This window comes from Tupaia chinensis, unplaced genomic scaffold (genome assembly GCF_000334495.1).
Source record: "Tupaia chinensis unplaced genomic scaffold, TupChi_1.0 Scaffold000415_1, whole genome shotgun sequence".
Taxonomy (NCBI): domain Eukaryota; kingdom Metazoa; phylum Chordata; class Mammalia; order Scandentia; family Tupaiidae; genus Tupaia; species Tupaia belangeri.
This window is the reverse complement of record NW_006159920.1, coordinates 1698198-1713582: the sequence shown is the minus strand read 5'-3', so window position 1 is coordinate 1713582 and position 15385 is coordinate 1698198. Positions and strand designations below refer to the sequence as shown.

General features: G+C 40.6%; 1 protein-coding gene and 1 long non-coding RNA gene across 5 annotated transcripts in view; one reads left to right on the top strand and one right to left on the bottom strand.

Annotated features, from left to right (window-relative positions):
• Positions 1 to 4886, bottom strand: part of LOC102472872 (uncharacterized) — a 14625-nt gene extending 9739 nt beyond the window's left edge. For 2 of the 4 annotated variants that reach the window (XR_001370797.1, XR_335417.1), the window contains exon 1: positions 4767 to 4886. This is a non-coding gene — a long non-coding RNA (uncharacterized LOC102472872). Of the gene's footprint in view, positions 1 to 3279; positions 3327 to 3807; positions 3971 to 4766 lie in introns of those variants that run through there. The other 2 variants (XR_335418.1, XR_335419.1) reach the window with 2 other exon arrangements.
• KALRN (kalirin RhoGEF kinase) overlaps positions 1 to 15385 on the top strand; it is a 681131-nt gene that overhangs the window by 465611 nt on the left and 200135 nt on the right.

The window sequence follows — 15385 nt, the reverse complement described above, 5'->3', positions numbered from 1 at the left end:
GGCACACTTGCTAGCTGGGAGGGACAGACAACACATGAAACAAATAGCACAACATACTAGAAGATAAGAATTGGCTACAAAGAAAAATAAATTAAAAATGGAGCACAGGGGGGGCAAGCAGGGGGCATAGCGGTTAAAGCACTGAGCCCGCTACAAAGAAAAATAAATTAAAAATGGAGCACAGGGGGGCCAGCAGGTGGCATAGCGGTTAAGGCACTGAGCTCCCACGTGGTCGACTGCGGTTCGAGTCCTGGACCTGGTGGCTTGAAACTCACGCTTGGCATGTATGTGTGCATGCCCAAAATCCAGAGAGGAGAATGGAGAAGGGATTGCAGCATGGCCTTGCTCCCGGAAGGGATATTTCTCACTTTCTGTTGGTCTCTCTCTGTCTCCAGCAAGAACACATGCCTTAAAGCGAAAATCTCTCTTAAAGAAAAGAATGTAGGATGTGCCAGAGATAGGAATGCACTGTTTTGTTTGTTTTTTAATTTCGTTTTGGGTTTTTTGTTGTTTTTTTTTTTTTAGTTTTTAGTTTTGTTTGCTATCGAGCACATATACTCCCCAGAGAGAGGAAAAGAAAAAGAGGAAAAGTAAGAAATCACCCTTTGGGGGAATGCCCACACCAAAATTCCTTTTCTCCAGCCTTCTGTTGGGATTGTGGGCATGCATGTACATATGCCCAGTGAGATTTTCAAACTGCCAGATCTGGAACTTGAGCCATGCTACCAGCCATTGTCTTAACCTCCATGGCACCTGCCGTCTTAGGAGTGTACTTTTAAGTAGAGTTAGTGGGAAAAAACACCTCCCTGAGAAAATATGTACTGGGTCATCACAATATGTGGCCATATGTACATCTACACATGTATCCATATATGCAATATATATTAATAAATTGGTGGCAAATACATTTCTTTTTAAGTTTGATAGTGCATTTAACATAATTTCATGTGTTGCTTTGGACTCAGCTCGGAATAGCTAGCTGAAGAGTATAATTTAAAAAGTCCCACAAGCCGCCTCCTACCACCTTTCTTTTTATTAAAAAAAAAGGTTCTCATGACATATCTTCATACCATTCCTAGCTTTTGCTTTTCTCCTTTGGGTTCAAGCAATGATTTTAAAACGTGTGTGCACATCAGAATCACCTACAGGACTTGTTTTAACAGGTTGCTGGGCCTGACCCCCAGAGTCTGTGACTTAGTAGGCCTAGGGTGAATACACAAATCTGCATGTCGAACCAATTCCCAGGTAATCCCGATGCTGCTGATCTATGGACCACACTTTAGGAATCACGCTAAAGTTATAGCTGTGAGTTTCCTGTTAAAATAAACTATTACCTGAGATGCATGGGCATTATCAGAGTAGCTATCTTAAAGAACAGAATCCTTAAGAAATGGGACTAGTTTTTAAACTGGGGTAAGTTTCAGAAGCTACAGCCCAAGACCCTAAGCACTGAGATGTTAGGAGAAGAGACAGGCTATAAAAAAGGGTGCTAATGCCATGTCATTGATGGCCTATCACTGTTTTGCAGTTTCATAACATATAATACCCTTACAAGCCCTTTTGCCCACTGCTTTCTCCTTATCAGTTAATCTATTAGGAAGGAAGAGCAGGTGTCTCATTAGGTCATCGAGAAAGTCATGACATAATTTTCAAGACTACATACCATTCCTTTACTTCTTTCTTTATATGTTTAAAGGGATTACAATATTAAATATCAATATATGTTGCTTCTTTAGAAAATTTGTCATTTAAACAATTACAATTTCCTGTTAAAAAAAATAGAATTGGGCACCAGCAGATGGTGTGATGATTACATCACTGGACTCCCACATAGTCAACCATGGTTCGAGTCTTGGACCTGGTGGCTTAAAACTCATGCTGGACATATGTGCACGCATACCCAAGATCCCGAGAGAATGGAGGAGAAGGGATTGTGGCGTGGCCATCCCTCCTGGTGGGTGATTTCTCACTTTCTGTCTCTCTCTGTCTCTCTGGAAAGCACACATGCCCTATAGCACATATCTCTCTTAAAAAGGTAATAAAAAAATAAATAAATAAAAAGTAGAATTGTCCCAGCTCCTAACCCCTTTGCTTCTTTATAGTTCTATCACCCAAGTGTGAATCTCTAGAAATTATGGTTTAGTCTTGCTATTAAAAAATTATATCTGGAAAAAAAAAATGTGTCATGACTTTTTCGATGACCCAATGTATCTTACAGATAAGAAAATTGAGACACAAATAAATTTTGTGGTCTCCCTCGGGCTACCAAGTCTGAGAACCCCAGTAGCTCTGCTCCTTATCCAGTGTCCTTTCTCCATCAACACTCATTATGACACTAGCTGTAGCATCCTCCTGAGACACTGCCCCAAATCATTAAAATCCAGGACACGGGTCAGCCCACAGCCTGGTAGTTAAGGTGCTGGATCCGTCATGGCTGACTGCATGGTCAGAGTCCTGGGCCTGGTGGCAGAAGCAAGGCACATGTGCATTCGTGCCCAAGATCCTGAAAGGAGGGAGAAATGGAGAAGGAATTGTGTTCTGACCATGCAACCATGGCAGGTTGCTTTCTCTTGCTCTTGCTCTCTCTCTCTCTCTTCCTCTCTTTCTCTCTCTCTTTCTCTGCTGAGTACATGCACCCTCTAGAAAATTTAAAACAAAAAATTCAGAACACAGAGTTGCTCTTTGCCTTCCCCCTTGCTGAAAGTAGATTATTCTTATGCATGATTAACCGTGGCAAGTCTGAGGCCCCACATGAGTTTCCTCTGCCGTAAACACATTACTTCTTCTACCAGGTATTATACAGAGAAAATGCTAATTCATTTTGTTATTACCCTAAGCTAGAACTAATCATTATGAAAGCAAACCTGCTGAGGGAAAAGCACACAAAATACTTTCCAAAAGCAAACAGAACTGACATTTTGATTATATGTACCATTGCTTCCATTCCATTGGTAGTGATAATTGAAAGTCTTCAAGCACCCAACAAAATTTGAGTGGATTTTGACAAACCTGATGATTGATGAATCATATTTTTGGATATTGAAATTTATCTCCCCACCCCTACCCCATGGAAATAAAGGATAAAATTCTCCTTCCCAGTACTTGACCCTCTGGTCATTTTCTGCATTCCTACACTGATTGCTCATGGTGAAAGCATGTCACCCATTGAATCTCATGATGGTGACCCTTTGGGTCACAAGAATTGTCTCCATTAAGCTTCTATCCTGTATTCAGTCATCCAGGAGTCCAAAGTTTTAGGAGTTTAAATCTTAAAGCCACCTCATATGTCTCCCAAGTCACTGACATTCTGCCATCTTCCTCCTGTGGTGTCACTGGAACTACACAGTAAACATTCATTAACCCCTTACTGTACAGCAGACACTATAAGAGCCACTGACTGGGCTACAGAAATGAGTTAGGAATAATTTTGTTTGTTTTAGTTTTTTTCTATAGGTTACATGCACTCACTGGAGAGAGTGAGAGAGAAAAGGAAAATGAGAACGCATCCCCCAGGGGAAGCAGCCATACCACAGTCCCTTCTACTCCATTCTCCCCTCAGGATTTTGGGCACACACACAGACTTTCCCCGTGTGTTTTTCAAGCCACAGGGTCTGGGACTCAAACTGCTCAGTTGGCTGTGTGGGATCCAGCTGCCTTAACCACCACACCACCAGCTGGTGCAGGAATAATCTTATCCTGCATATAATAGAACTACTCTCTGCCATGTAGAATAGTCTGCATTTGGGTATCTAGATGTGAGTTACAGTCCCAGGTGAGCTGCTCCTCAGTTTTATTCTCTATACTCACTGTGTGCTCAAAGAAAACAAATTGATGAGTTCCTTAAGTTTCAACATAAAATGAGCACCACTGGGAAAGAAAATATGCCTTGAAAAGAGAAAAATGGGATAAAAAAGAAACCCTAGTCTGGACTTCTGAGCGCACACGAGGGTAGGTATGTATCCACCACCCAAAAGCATGGGAGCAAGGGGTCAGGGTAGAGTCTATACCTGTCCACTCCATGTGTGGACCATGGAACCGAGTGAATGAGGTCATAAAGCTTGATGATTAAAAATTCTATATTGATGAAAGATTCAGCATGAATGGGTTTCAGCTGAGCTTAGAGTCCAAAGTATGCTATGAAAATGACTATTTCTTTAAAAAATAAAAAGTTGATGTCTATTTCAACATAGGGACTGAGCATATCAGAAAATAGGTTGGGTTGAGTGAGAGTGGGATGCAGAGAACACAATTAGCTAGGTCAGTAATAGAGGATTCATGAGAAGAAACTCAGACCATAATCCAACTGTGTGTGTGTATGTGTGTGTGCACATGTGTGCGTGCGTGCACACATGTGCACATAGGTGCATACAAATGCACAGGAAAGGTGTTGAAGGCCAGTAAGAAGGATTTTATGAGTATGTAGATCCTTTAAATAAATTCCAGTAATCCAGAAAAGAACACAAAATTGGAAAATCAAAAAACCTAGTTGGAATTAGAGGATATGATTGTGTTCTTATCCTCCTGATGACCAAGTGGCTCAAAGAATACGACTCATACACCTGTGTCCTATTCACGTTGGACCCCCTGGGTGTGAGCAGCTTTCAGTCTCTTAGTGGCATAAAAGGGCTGATTAGGCCTTGACACTGCTCATCTTGAGGTTGGGCTTTATGAATCCTGGAGTCCAGAGTCGGGAATTCAAATAGGCCAAATACACAGCTAGATGTCAGAGTCATCTTTTGAACACTGTTTCTGATCTCTAAGCTTACCAGTTACAGCCAGGCCTACCACAAGTGAATGTGGTCTTGGATAGCTGTAGCTACAGGGAGAATTTGGAGGGTTCGAAGTAGCAGTGACTGGAGAGGGAGTTTCTGGGTGTCTTCCTTAGAGTTTCTAAGATGGTGGAATAAGGAATGTTATTCTTTTATTGAGAATGTCCAGAGATTCTGTTGCCTGTTGATGTTTTGATGGTTTTTCTAAGCGTAACGTGAAGCTTTTAGATTTGGCTATACTGAGTTCAGCTTAGTTGTTAAGACATGCATCAGTCAAGGGAGGTACCAGGGTGGGAGTAGGAGGTAAAATATAGTTGATGTGTAAACAACTTTAGGTTGTGATATGGCACTCTCACTCAGAGCTCCCATCAGTATGCACTCTAGGAGTTACTCTGGTATCTTCTAGATTCACTAGGACTTCCACAGGCATGTTGGCCCTGCGAGGAGCAAGCAAGTTGTTGGTAAATTTTTTTTTTACATAGTTGAATTCTTCCAAAGTCAGCTATCAATGGAAATAGGAGGCTATGTACCTCTTAGACTTTTACCTTGTTCTTATTTGGCATTAAGGATGTTGACGTATTGGTTTAATGTTGGTATTTCTGGGATTATCAAACAGAAAACTTGTTGGCAAGCCATAGATATAAGCCTCAAAGCCAGGCTGTCGCATATGATCTACATACCATCTATCCTCCCAGAAAGGCCTCACAGGCTTAGAGTTGCAACAGGTCATTAAAAAGGGAGGCCCCAAGACCAGCAGTTATAATGGCTATGTTGCTGGACTCCCATGTAGTTCATCGCAGTTCAAGTCCCGAACCCGGTGGCTTAAATCCACCCCAGGCACGTGTGCATGCAAGCGTGCCCAAGGCCCTGAGAGGAGAATGGAGGAGAAGAGATTGCAGCAAGGCCATCCCCCCAGGGAGGGGTGATTTCTCACTTTCTGTCTCTCTGTTTCTCTGTGTCTTTTCTCGCTTTCTGTCTCTCTGTCTCTGGTTTTTTTGGTGGCACCCGTGCCCTATAGCAAAAACCTCCCCAAAAAAAAAAAAAAAAAAAGGAGATCCTTACAGTGTCTGGTTGGTTGGTGTTACAGAATAAAGTAAGTTGGTGGGTTCCAGCTTACTGACACAGCAAAAGGCTGTTTGTAGGGCAAGACAGATGCACAGCCTTCTTGAGACTGCCATCAAGCCAGAAATCTAGCATTTCTGACTCCTGAGGAGTCAGTGATCCAGAAATTAAAGTGAGAAGATCATTAGCCCAATGATCCTGACAGTATTACAAAGAGGATTTCTTAGACCACCCCATGCCCCATTTTCCCATCGTATTCCAGTGCTCACATTTGACTCTAATAGTAAAACATCTGGATAACTGATTTCTTCTGTTAAATGTCTTATCAAACAATGCATCTGGAATCAGGGCTGGTGGAGGGAGGGAAGGTGTGAAAGGTTGAGATGGGATGGTACCAGTATCACATTAGGGACATCCGTGACGTAAATGTTTGACATTGATGAAGGTTGTCAAGGATTATACCCAAAATAATGTAATGATCTGGGTTCGAGAAGGTCCCTCATCTATCAGACTATGGAAATGGCTCATATATCCTACAAAGGTCAATAAAAGGATCCTTTGATCAAAAAGCAAGTATTGCTGATAATTAGTGACTCTAAAGAAATACTGGGTATCCACCATGTTCATTTATTTATTCCTCCAACGCATGTTTGTTAAGTACCTATTATGTGCCTGGCACTATTCTAGACAGAAAACAACAACAACAAAAATAAAAACAAAAACGAGAATCTCTGCCTTCCTAGAACATACATTCTGGTGGAATACAAAGAAAGACGTGACATATATAAAATGCCTGGTGGTGATGATATGGAGAGAAATGTAGCTGCAAAGCAGTGTAGGTAGTGCGGGGGATGAGGGACAGGGCGGGAGGACTCATGCTCCAGTGACTGACACTTAGGGCTACAGAGCACTGAAGTTCCCCACTCACTGCAGGTGTGTGTACTGAGACCCATGACCCCTGAAACCACAGAGAGTACTGGACCCTGTATATATCATTTTTTCCTATACATACATACATACCTTTAATAAAGTTTAGCTTACAAATTAGGCATATTAAAATATTAATAACAATAAATAATAAAGTAAGATAATTATAAAAATATGCTATAATAAGTTACTTAAAGCTTATGAATTATTTATTTCTAGAAATTTTTCTTAAAAATTTCAGCCTGTGGTTGACCACAGGTGACTGAAACTGTGGAAAGTGAACCCATAGCTAAGGAGAGGACTATGGGTTTAGTGAAATTAGGCCAGGTAGTAAGGCAGAGAGTTGCAATGAGGCTGTGAGTGTTGGAGGAGAGGGCGGGATGAGGGTTCTGCTGGAAGCACACACACAGTTTTACTTCAGTACTCCGTAAAAGTGTGAAGACCTGGGGAGGGACAATTTTATCTAGGAGCAGGTAGGGGCTCTCAGGTAAGATGGCTTCTCCCAAGTCTTTGTGCTTCCATTGAAGCAAAGATGGTACCCTAGAATGTGCCCCAGAAGTCAAGTGGGAACCTCAGACTATTCCCTCAGCCTCCACAGGAGTTAAGAGAAACCTTTTGGGTATGATACTGGCCTAAGCTAGAAGAATCTGGACTCCATTCAAAATAATGGGTCCCTCACTTATGGTGTGGTTAATCCTCAAGTTCAGATGGTGAGGTTCTTGAAAATAAAACAAGGATTAGCCCAAATTCTGTATGGATTTCAGAACCAAGAGCTCATAGAATACTCTTTATGAATTTCTGAAATTTCAAAGAGGCATTATAGATTCTGAGGAATAGGATATTTGCTTCATCCTTAAGCAGTTTCAGGTATTAGTTCCCTCTGGTTACTTCCCCAGTTCCCAGACCTTCCAGTCCAGCTTGACAGAAGTTCAGCAGTGGCAGGAAGCGCAGTTGCCAGCCATGTGTGCTGGGAACCCATTGCAGTCACCAGTGCAGACAGAGAATCCAAGTCTTCCTTGTCACAAACAGAGCAAGGCCCCAGGAGACCCAGTGAAGAGAGGTAGGAATTCCTATTAGAATCTTGGGATAATAATTCATATAGCATCTGTTCTTGGGCCTAAGTAATAGATAAACTTAACCTGGGCCTGAGTCCCTGATAGCAAGAAGATGCCTCAGTCACAGCTGTGGTATAAGTGGAGCTTCCCCATGTTCTGTCCCAAACCTCACTTCTGACTCATTAAATTTATGCAGCAATATTTAAAGTTAAGGCCAATCTGGCTCTCTCCTCCACACTGCTTCAGTTTGCCCTCATGAGACAAGCTTTTGAGGTTGAAGCCAATGAAAGAGGGACTCAGGGTATCAGCATGCATGGGCATGCACATTCACACATGCACACACACAGCCTCCCGTTCATTCTGTAATGGTTCCCATCTAAGGCTAAGGCTTCTCTCTAGAGAGAGAAATTACAAGATTAAGTCCAGGAGGTTGTCTTCCATGGATGTATAAGAAAAATAGGTGTTGGGCCAACTGGTTGATCCAACTGGCCAACAGCTGGATCCTACATAGCCAACTTCATAGTTCAAATCATGAACCCAGCAGCTTTAAAAACACCCCAGGTGTACATGTGTGTGTACTCAGACTCCTGAAAAGAAAATGGAGAAAAAGGGATTGCGCCATGGCTATCCCCCATGGGGGTGGCAGGGTGGTTGGGCTCATTTACTCTATTTCTCTCTCTATCTTTCCAATGAGTGCACACACTCTTGAGCGAAATATTTTTTTAAAAAAGAAAAACAAATGTCAAATGTCATTGGTTAGCTCTTCCAGAGGAGGAGACAGCATGGGACAAATTCAATCCAACTCAGGAGCCAAATGGTATAATAGCAAACAAAATCACATTCTCCTTGTGGCTATGAGAAATCAAATGTGACATTTGTTTTTTTCTATTTTATTGGATCAACACATGTGTTCAGCTGTGAGATTCTAACCAGACCTAATATAGGTGAACCACGTTTTTGGCCAGCTCTGTTAAAATTTTATTCTTGAACATGACTCAAACTTCATCTATAGAAAGCAAAAGTTTTTGAGCCAATATGGAGATGTAGATCATTAGATGGGTGAGGAACCAATATATTGGATCATTGGGAAAGTCATGATGCATTTTTGCATAGGAAAACATAGAACAGTACACCATGACTTTTCCAATGACCCAATAGTTTTATAGGATCCAGGTCAAATCGTACTAGTAATTGTATTGGTGATGGCTATGGAGTTTAGTTACGTAAGGGCAGGGATTTGCATCTCCTTTTTTCACTGCTGTATCCCCAGTGCCTGGACACATCAGAGATACTGCAGGCATGATTGCATAGGATGTACAAGTGCAGACTTCTGAGCGTGTAGAAATACAGAGAGAAATACTATCTTCTTTTTTTTTCTTAAGTGCAATCAAACTGGTAGATGAGTACCTCTGTTGTGCTGCTAAGGGTAGGGAGTTCTGTATAATTATGTCATACTTGTCAAAAATAAGAGCATGCAGCTTGAGTTCCAGATACTGAAAAACTAGAAAACAGGTTAGATGCAAAAGGCAAAGCCAAAATCTGGCAAAGGCCAGGACTGATATACAGGGAGGACAGATGAAAAGCTAGCATAGAAGTGCCAAGACTGTAATCAACAGAGTAAGTGGACAGTGGAAGCCCAAGTGCACAGCCGTGTGTGGAAAACTACAGTGTGGTTTAGTCACTGACAATCAGAACCATGGATTTTGATAAATGCCAACTCTTCTACCAACATAGTTTTGTTTCTGTTTTTGTTTTTTAATGAATTATTTAATTGTATTTGTTTTTTAAATTTGATCAGAGAGAAGCAGAGAGAGAGAGAGAGATAAGGTGCAAAAGCAAGCCATCAGGTTTGGGATTCAAACCATGGTCACCCTTGTGGGAGTCCAGTATCTTAACCACCATGCCACCTGCTGGCCCCTCAACATAGTTTTTATTGTATTATCCACTCATGAGTTTTTGAATGTACTACTTAGCCTCTGGGGCTCTGTGGATCATTTTTAATTAAGAATGCTGAACAAAGATTGAAAAAGGAGAAAGCACCAATGGCCAAGTGCCATAAACAATAGAATAAACTTAACAGAGCACACATCCGAAACAATGAGCCACAACTAGTCGTCGAACTTGAGAAATGTCTTTCATTTGGTTTGCTTAACTGAGTTGGTTGCCAATGAGGACTAGAGTTCCAAAGACAGTGTTGATTGAAAATGTATTGCTCTTCTGTGCTCTCCCCAACCCGATGCTCATTTTTCTCATTAAACATTCCTGAAGCCCCAGGAAATGAAAATGTGAGAATCGATCCATCTGGTGTGAGTCAGCCCAAGAGATGGTGGACAGTGGGTCTGGTGCCAATTCCCTAATAGCATGTGAGGCCAACCTTTACTTTGATTTTATTGAGTTTTAGACTGTTCCAAATGCACACAAAGTAATGTAAAATATGTCCCTTAACTAAAAGAGTGATATAGTCCATTTGGGACACAGGAAATAGAAATATTCTGAAGATAAAATTTATACTGTTATGACAGAAATAGTTGTTGCTTTAGCCTGAGAGTTTCAAATGCTGAAATGATCTCTCTTCTTCTACATCTCTATCCAACACCAAGGATGAGTCATAGTATAAAATGGCAGTAATCTTCAGAATGGGATTGCCAAAATTGCATTTAATTTGTATTTGTCTTAGTATGGCCCCATTACATCTCTCTCCTATTTTCATTTTTTTTGAGAGAAATTTTTGCTAAAGGGCAGTTGTACTCATCATATAGACAGAGAGAGACAGAGAGACAAAGCAAGAAATTGCTCTCCCCACCCCCCGGGAAGATGGCCATGCCACAATCCTTTCTCCTCCATTCTTCTTTTGGAATTTTGGGCATTCACGCATATGCACCAAGCCTGAGTTTGGTCTGGGACTTGAACTAAGTTTGACTACGTGGGAGTCAAGCAATATAACCATTGCACCATCTGCTGGTCCCTCTCCTATTCTTAACTTTATCTTTTTTGCCATTCTTTCAATGTTCCTGGAATCCTACCAGTATTCATCCCTAAGACAATTCCATCCGAGAAGAGAAGGAAAGTAAACATATCTGTCAGGATAAGCTAGGTTATGCTGTGGTCACAAAACTCTCTAAAAGTATTGGTGGCATAAAATAACAAGGAGTTATTTCTTGCTAATGCTGCATGTTTGCAAAGGTTGACAGGTCTTTGCTCATTACAGGCGATCAGAATGTATCAGGCCTGATGGTCCAGCTTCTAAAGTTGCCTATTACTATCCCAAACAGAACCGGAATTCATAAGGTTCTTGTACCCCCAGTTAAAATGCTCCTGTCTGGAAATGACTCAACATTAATAGCCAGAACTACCACATGGCTCTACACAACCACAAAGAACCTAGAAATAATAATCAAATTATGTATCCAGAAGGCAGAGCTAGAAATATTTGATGAACATCAGAATGACCACCTTAGCAGTTAACATCAAGTGTCATATTTGTAAATAATTTATGTTTTTGCTCCTATTCAATATTTACATTTTGGCTCTACTCAATGTATTTTTTATGTGTGAATTTCAGACTTAATGAAGTAATATTATTCATGTTTAGCTTATTATTTGCTTTCTGTTACTCCTACTGCTCTAATTTCCACTAGCCTCTGACAATGAATATTAGATCCTGTACACAGTGGGTCAGTGCTGATACTCACATCTTGCCATAGTTAACATACATGAGAAAGCTTCTGGTTCTTCCTGAATAAGAACTTCCAGACTTAGGAACCAATTTTTAGGGTGCAATGTCCTGATAACTGTAGTGGGACATGAGCTCTTTTGTATTTTAGAGCTTAATTTATTATATTATTCATGTGCTAACCTGTGTGTTGGATTTCTCTGCTTGAATCTGGCATAAGCTAATACACCATAGCAACCAGCAGATGTGGTAATGGTTACATTGCTAGACTCCCACATAGTCTACTGCAGTTCGAGTCTCGGACCAGGTGGCTTAAACTCATGTTGGGTGCATGTGCGTGCATGCCCAAAATCCCGAGAGGAGAATGGAGGAGAAGGGATTGTGGCATGACCACAATCACCCCCGGAGGTGATTTCTTGCTTTCTGTCTCTCTCTCTATCTCTGGCATGTGCATGCACCCTGTAGCAAAAAATCTCTCCAAAAAACGATACTACATCATAGAAGCCACATGGTAGTGACATGAACTTGCTGAATCCTGTGGAGCTGAGTCACTGACTAATAATGTCTCAAAGGATGTTTTGCCTAAGTGTAGGGACATGTACCATAAGTTGTGTTGCTTCCATTGTAAATGATGTTGTAAGACTGCATGACCTTGCCCTAGAAACGATATGGTTACTTCATTATTTAGTAGCTTATGGTATCGCTCAAGAGCCATCGCAAATTCTATTTATTTATTTATTTATTTTTGGAGAGGTTTTTGCTATAGGGTGGGTGTGCTCGCCAGAAAGACAGAGAGAGACAGAGAGACAGAAAGCGAAAAATCACCTCCCAGGGGGAATGGCCACACCCTAATCCCTTCTCTTCCATTCTCCTCTCAGGATCTTGGGCACGCATGCACATGCACCTGGCATGAGTTTAAGCCACCAGGTCCGGGACTCGACTGCGGTCGTCTACATGGGAGTTCAGCGACATAGCCATTACACTAACTGCTGGTCCCAAGCCATGGCCAATTCTAATCTAACCATATTCAGGTTGTCTACAGATACAGACAGTCAGACATAAATAGACCTGGGCAAGAAAATATAGCACTACAGTGGTGTAGAAAATCCCGGGCTAGAGTCAAGAAATTTAATTCCAGTCCTAATTCTGCTATTGACCAGCCATATGAGCCTTAAAAAATATTTTTGCCAAGTCATTTGTCATTTCAAAATGTTTCCTCACCTGTAAAATTAGAAAATAGTAAGAACTGATCCTTGAAATTTCCTTCTTGTTTAAGCATTGTATTTTTCTGTTAGTGGCTTAATTGTATCCCATAAATCCATTACTTTTACTGGGAAAAATGAACAAACACATATCCTAATTAATGTAGAATTGGAAAAAAGTTTTATCTACATACAAAGGATAATCTAATTTTATATGTAATTATTACCTATACTTATGTACTATAAAAATAATAAACACTTTGTTGAACCTTGCAATATAGGCAAAGAGGGTTTGAGAAGTTAACATATATCCTCATTTTATCATTCATTTATTTATTTTAAAATGTATTGAGACTTGGGACCAGCAGTTAGGGTAATGGCAATGTTGCTGGACTCCCAGGTAGATGACCGCGGTTCGAGTCCCGGAACAGGTGGCTTAAACTCCGACCGCAGCTCGAGTCCCGGAACAGGTGGCTTAAACTCATGCCAGGCGCATGTGCGTGCATGCCCAAGATCCCTAGAGGAGAATGGAGGAGTAGGGATTGCGGGATGGCCATACCCCCTGGGGGTGATTTCTCGCTTTCTGTCTCTCTCTCTCTCTCTGTCTTTCTGGCGAGCACACCCACCCTATAGCAAAACCTCTCCAAGAAAAAAAAATGTATTGAGACTCTACCATGTGATCACCTGGGTTAAATGAACAGAGAGGGGGAACTGAGAACATTAACAAGTGCATTACTGACATAGTGAGTCACGGCATCCAAGCTACAGAAGAAGGAAAGCGATGAAGGGAAAGTACTGATGGACTGAGAGAGAGCAAAAGGCTCTTAAGGTCCGAGTGTGTTAAAGAGATGTCATTGGAGAGTGATTGAATAGGAAAGGTGTAAGGTTAGGAAGTTGTGGTCAATAAGGGAGATATGAGACTTCTTCTGACCAAGATAGAGAATCAAGTACCAGATTTACTTTCCTGCCTGAAATATTTTCTAAATTGGTAAACTATAAGACACAACAATGTTCAAGACACCACCAAACAAGGGTAGCATAATCCCTGAGACAGGAAACAATAAAGTGAACCCTACAAATATCACAGCTTACCTCTTTAAGTTTCCAGGTTTTAGGGCAGAGAAGAGTTTAGTGCCTATTCCTACCAGCCAAAGTAAAAGCCCTCATTCATGTGGCATTGGGTAGACAGAAGAGTCTTAACCTAGCAGTGGGAATAAAAAACCCTAGACTAAACATGACTCTGGTTATGCCAAAAGGATTTAAAAGATCGAACTGTTTTCAATTAATTTAACTGAATCATATAACAAAACTCAGAATATTTATAGGCATACAAAAAATATTAAGCATCCAGTGAAGTAAAATCAACAATGTCTGGCATCCAGTCAGAATTTGCCAGGCATCCATTCGGGTAAATGAATGTGTGCACATTTTCTCAATTGAATGTTTGTCCTATTGCTTTTTTAACTGGTCTTCTACATAAATAATTCTGTAATGAATATCTTTGTATATACATTTTAATATCATTCAGATTATTGTAAGCATTGGCAAACTTTTTGTAAAGAGCCAGATAGTAAATATTTTCTGCTAAGCAGGCTATATGATCTCTGTCACAATGGTCACATTCTGCCATTGAAGCTCAAAAGCAACTGTAAACTATATAAACAAAAGAATGTGGCTGTGTTCCAATAAAACTTTATTTACAAAAAAAAAAAATACCAGCCAAAGAATAAGTAATATATGACCCATAATGGGGGAGGGAGAATCAACTAATTGAAACTGACCCAGAACTGACATAGATGTTAAAATTAGCAGGCATGGACATAAAAAGAAAAAAAAAGCAGTTATTAACAGTAATCCTTGCATTGAAAAAGTTGAATAGAGACATGAGATATAAAACATGTCCATGTTGAACTTCTAGGGGTGAAACTACAGTGTCTGAGGTAGAAAATACCTGAATGAGATTAATGGCAGATTAGACATTGCAAGGGATAAGTAATTACTTGAAAAGATAAGTGTACTTTTTTACAAAGAATCTTGATCAATCGACAGAAAGACAAAAGAAATAAGTAAAGAGAATTCATATCAAATAAAAAGTACAAATAAAAAACTGACAGATGCAACCTAAGTATGTTATTAATGACAATAAATATGAGTGGATTCAATACATTAAGTAAAATACAATCGTTTTCAATTGTATTATTTCATCAAAATTCAAGTTATGCTGTGTAAGAAAGATACAAGTCTAACACAATATTACAAGAAACAAAGAGATGGAGAAATCCACCAAGCAAATATTAACCAAAACAAAGCTGGTATGGGAATTTTAATGTTGGATAAAATATAATGATTTTAAGATTCTTTTCTTTAATTTTTTATTATGTGTGGTATGTTTATTACTCTAGCAAAACTATTACAGAAATTTCTACCTACAATTGGGGCATGCTGGGAACCAGCAGTTAGTGTAATGGCTATGTCACTGGACTCCCACATAGTTGACCGCGGTTCGCGTCCTGGACCCGGTGGGCTTAAAACTCACGCTGGGCACGTGTGCGTGTGTGCCCAAGATCCCGAGAGGAGAATGGGGGAGAAGGGATTGCTGCGTGACCATCCGCCCTAGGGGGTGATTTCTGGCTTTCTGTCTCTCTGTCTCTCTCTGTCTGGCGAGCACACGCGCCCTATAGCAAAAAAAAAAAAAAA